Source organism: Peromyscus leucopus, chromosome 1 (genome assembly GCF_004664715.2).
Source record: "Peromyscus leucopus breed LL Stock chromosome 1, UCI_PerLeu_2.1, whole genome shotgun sequence".
NCBI classification, from domain to species: domain Eukaryota; kingdom Metazoa; phylum Chordata; class Mammalia; order Rodentia; family Cricetidae; genus Peromyscus; species Peromyscus leucopus.
In genome coordinates, this window is record NC_051063.1 from 67151407 (window position 1) to 67156720 (window position 5314).

The window sequence follows — 5314 nt, forward strand, 5'->3', positions numbered from 1 at the left end:
ACCGCTGCTCCCTCTCTCCAGCCTGGACACAGTGATTGTACTGGACAATAGACTAGTGGATATTTCTCATTACCCAGGCAGGCCTTGATATGCTAAGCAACACCCCAAGACCTCAGATCCTTCCCTAACTCAGCCCCCATAGGATGATACTCTCCAGAGCAATGTGACTCTGGGACGCATAGGACTTCCCAAATGACCAAAGCGCCACAAGCTCAGGCAAGTGTCCACATCTTCAATTCCAGGGAACTGGAAGGCTAAGAGGCTCAGTGGGCCTGGCTGTCAGGTTACTCACTGCTCTAGGTTAGCCCCCCACCATGGTACCTTCATGCCACCAATAGGCCTAGTTATCACTGAATCCCTAAGAAAACAGCTTCATGCTGTAGGACTCCTGTTTCCTATTCCTTCTTATATTTTATACAGAGGTTCTTATGGTCCTGGCAGAGTATCCAAATCACCTGTTCCACTTCTTCTGACACCTCAGAGAGCTAGCTCTGAGTTAAAGCTGAACACTAGCATTCCATGTACAGAGCCTTGGGTGCTGGCTGCTAGGAGAAACATCTCCAGCTAAAGAGTGTTCTAGAGATTTGGAGTACTTGCCATCCTAAGTCACCAAGGGCAGCTATTTCTAAATGAATTTCAGAGAGGAAAAAAAGAAAACACTCCCTGAGAATATTCCTCGTAGTGGTGGCAGAGAATACTCCACAGGGGCATGGGAATGTGTCCCAGCTATGGGAAAGAGGATTCAAGGTGCTTTGACATTGTAGGCAGGCTGGTTCTGTATCCCGCAAGCAAAGAGAAACCCGAAAAAACACAAGAGGCTGCCTCCCAGGGCAAGGGGGCATTTTCTAGGGAGGCTAAGGGCCAAACACGCTGCCCCCCATCATAAATTAAACACCTCAGTGAGCAACCAATAAGAGGACACCAGACTCACGTGAGACCAGGTCCTTCTGGCATCCTGGATTCTCCTTGGGAACATCTTGCCTCCACTCCATGAAAGCACTCATGCATACACACAAAATAAAAACAAACCTTTAAAAAAAAATGGGGAAGTCTAGCTGAGCACTAGCCTGATGCACCCATTCATTGTTCTCTGCCCCTGACTGTGGCTGCAACGGGAGCGGCAGCTTGAACTTGCTGCCACCCTGGCTTCCCCACCATGATGGACTGTAACCTGCAGTTGTGAGCTAAAGTGAACTCTTTCTCCCACAGGTTGCTTTTCGTCCGAGTATTTTATTGCAGCGACAATAATGAAACTGTGACAAGTACATAGCTGAGCACAGCCAGGGGGTGCTTAGGAAAATTGGGAAATTCTGTCCTAATCCCAAGCCAAAATGAATTCTAACGACTTCAGTGTTTTTAGGAAGCTCCAGTCAGTGAGTGAAACAGCAGTTTTAAACATCAAATACTCGAACACACCATTCGAAGGCAGACTGACTCGATGCTGAAGAACGACAGGATATGACAAGAGCCCTTGTTTACCAAGATCAAACTGTTCTGCTCGCTAACAGCCGAACGCCTTGTACGTGCCGTCAAAATGCAACATTGTGTGGGTGAGCACTGCCAGCAATCCCCCAGGCTCATCCCAGGCTTGGTTTCGAATTGGATTCTGGTTCATTGCTTGAAACCTTTGGCAGCTGTCCAAGCTTGGCAAACTCCACATTTGATTCTATGACCCCTGTGTGGGTCATGACCCACAGTTTAAGAAACTGGGTGCTAAAGTGACCCTCTGGCCCAGGAATGGCATTTGGAAGCCACGCGCTGTCATTTGAGGCTGATTCCCTTTGCACGCCTGGGCAAAGGCCTGGCCTGGAGCTCAGCCAGCACTGGAGCCAGCAGACTTACACCTGTTGGGTTTCAAGCACCCTGCTGCCACTCCCACGCCAAACTGCCATGAGCCTGAGGGGGTTTGTGACCAGGGAGGATAGCATAAAGCCTTTCTCTAGACCCAGGAAGTCATATGCTTATAGGGCCTTTCCACCTTTTTGCCAGCTTGCCCTCAGCATCTGACAATTGTCCCTACGTCCTCACTGAGGGACCCAAGTCCATGAGCAGACAGTGTGGGCCCCTGTGGAAGGTAACCTCATGTCCCACATGCTTTGCAATGCTGTTAAACAAGAAGAAACAAGGATAAGAAAAACAAAGGGGAGAGGAGGGAGGTACATACATGGGAACCAGAAGTCAGCAAGAGGAGTGGAGGAAACAGCCTAGCATCGTAAGCCAGGGCTGGACGTCAAAACAGTGACTGTCCTAACGGGGTTTTGATCCCAGCTGAAGTAAAGGCACAGGGACGATTTACTGGCTTGAACTAGTCTTGAAGCACTGGTGACTTCAGACATGAAAAGACCCTTAGGAGGGCCTGGCAAATGCTAGCCCACTGCCCAGGTCTGGCCTGTCCCAGCTGGGATATGACCACTGCTATTTACGTAAGGTATCTGTGTCTGTCCTTTCCCCATATGGCAGAGCTGAGTGGTTGTGGCACAGACCTATGTCCTGTACACACACAAAGTTTGCTGACCCGTGTCCTGGAGCTGGCTGGCTGTGTGTCTGGTAGGGTAGCCACCAGCTGCAGGCAGCTCTTCTGGGAAGAGCTTCTGGGCAGCTTCAGCGTTCTGGTTATGTAACAGGATTAACTTTGCCCCCCCTTTACAATACAGCTGTGTACTGATGGACTTTGTGCTAAGACCCAACACAGATGGCACCACTCTCATTTTCTAGTGCTGTTGAGAGCACGCTTAATAAAGCAACCGCTTAGATGTGGATGTGCACTTGACATTCACACCAGCATTCAGAGTCCCTGAAGCAAGGAAGTCTTCCTGAAGCACTGGTTTGGAGTTTAGTGAGATATCCAAAAGGGCCCAAGGCAGAACCTTGACCCTGAGAGAGATTTGCTTCTGTACCGCAGCTCCATCCTGAAGAGCAGGCTCTTTCATCCTATCTGGCTTCATCTGCTTTCCTTAGCTATGGAGGGAGAGTCCACAACCCCTTTGCTGTATTCTTGACTCTAAAGCTATAACCACTGGGCTGAGGTTGCCAAGTTCTGCTGCTTGAGAGGGCTGGAGCTTGGCCCTCCCTTTCAGTTAGATTTGCATCAGCTTTCTGTTTTCCTTCACTGCTTAAGCTTTCCTTTAGTTCCTTTTCACAAGTTGGAAGATTAGCTGGGTGGGGTCCTGCCCTCAGGTCACCGCTCCCTTCATTCCACTTAGCATCCGGCTTTTCTTTAAACTTTTAATTTTCTTGAGCACAGGACGTATCTCATTGTACTTTCTGGCGCTCCTTTTCTCCTCAAACTGTACATTTTGTAATTTTCCTTGTCCAGCTTCCTTCTTTTCATTATAGATATGCATAAGAGTGATCACTAATAATCACATGACACAGACAGTATTAGGCTATCTTGAAATCTCCTCTGCCAACTCCATTAATCTAAAATTTTTCAGTTTAGCCTCAGGAAGACTTTTAGGACAAGGGCAGAAAGCAGCCATATTCTTTGCCTAAGTATTACAAGAATGGTCTCTAGACCACTTACTAATATTCTTCCCCTCTGAAACTTCTTGAACTGGGCCATCATAATTTACATTGCTCTTGGCATCCTGCATTCCATGCTTCCACTAGTATGGCCCATTAAGTCCTGTTTAAAGTGTTTAGCTGCCTTCCTAATCCAAAGCCCCAAAGTTCACATTTTGCCAGCAAACATCATGGTCAGACCTGTCACAGCAACTCTCCACCCCCTGGTACCAACTTCTGTCTTCGTCATTGTTCTATTGCTGTAAAAAGACACCATAGCCATGGCAACTCTTATGAAAGAAGCGTTTAACTGGGGGCTTGGTTGCAGTTTCAGAGTCCATGATCATCATGATGGGGAGCATGGCAGCAGTCATGGTCCTGGAACATAGCTGAGAGCTACATTTTGATCCACAGGCAGAGAGAGAGAGAGACCTCAAAACCCACCCCCAGGGACACACTTCCTCCAGCCACACAGCCACGTCTACTTTAACAAGATCACACCTCTTATTCCTTATAATCCTTCCAAATAGCTCCATTCCCCCATGACTAAGCATTCAAATATGTGCACTTATGTAAGCCATTCTCATGCAAACCATCACGCTATTCAATGGTCTTCTATACATTATGGTGCATATGGTGCTCCGCGGGACACTATCATGTGCTTATTGTGGTTTATTTCATAAGTAGGTGCACCTTAAGAACAATTTATTCAAATATTAATACCCCTTCAAGGGAGTCTTCATCAGCACATCATTGTGGTACATTCCTAGGGAATCTTGCATAGCAAGGCAACAGAATCAATAAAACACAGACAGGTCAGATGTACAGTGAAGGACCTGAAGACTTAGGTTAGTGAGTCTCCCTAGGCTCAAGGGATGTATACAGGCAGGCCCAACCCTTTTTTCCTGAGTTCCACCATGCCCCCAAGATTTCTACCTGGGAATCCACTGGTCATCCTGACGGTAGCCCATGAAGGCCAGAGCCATGCAGGGACGTCCTGCTTTCCTGGTACACCTCAACTTGTCTCAGTGGGAGCCCACACTGCTAAGCAGCCTTGACTTGCTTGTGGGGTAGGCCTGGAGGAGGAATCATTGTAAATCACCTAGAAGTGCAGAAAGAGTCACCAGACAGACCTCTCTTTGCATGGGTTTTGAGCTCAGGTGGTCTGACCACCACTGAGGCCCTGGGAGAACTTCTCCGCCTCTCGTCTATATATATGCCTCACTTTCCCCTTTTGTAAAATGTGGATATCACCATGATGTGGTGTGGGATTAAATGGGTTAATAGGAGAGAAGTTCAGAGCAGTCTCTGGCACAGACAAGGTGCCTAGGGATGCTTTGCTGCCAATGCTGCTGTTGCTATGAGACCTGAGGTAGTTCATTTCCTTGCTCTGGGCTTCATGGATAGCTTTTTTTTTTCCAGAAAAAGAGAGGCTAAGTTATTATAAAAATTAAATATACAGATGACTCCGAACCAAGCACCAATCTCAGATGGCATTGGGAGGAGCTTCACTGTTCAAAGAAGAATGCTCTTTGATCCAGCCACCTCCACCTCTTGGGGCTGCCCAGGCTCTGGGACCCAGCATGGGAAAATACAGGCCAGCTGCAGCCTAGCTGGGAGGCTTACCTGGAAAGCGATGATGGTGTGCCTCTAACCCCACTGGCCACATGACAGACAGCCACACAGTGTGGCCTAAAGGAGAGATTTAGAGGTTTCTGGGGGGGAAAAAACAGTTAAAATTGACATATCTGTTAGGAGATTTTAAACTGGAAACATGTTATCATGGACCATCTGGAGACCCTCTCAGGTGATG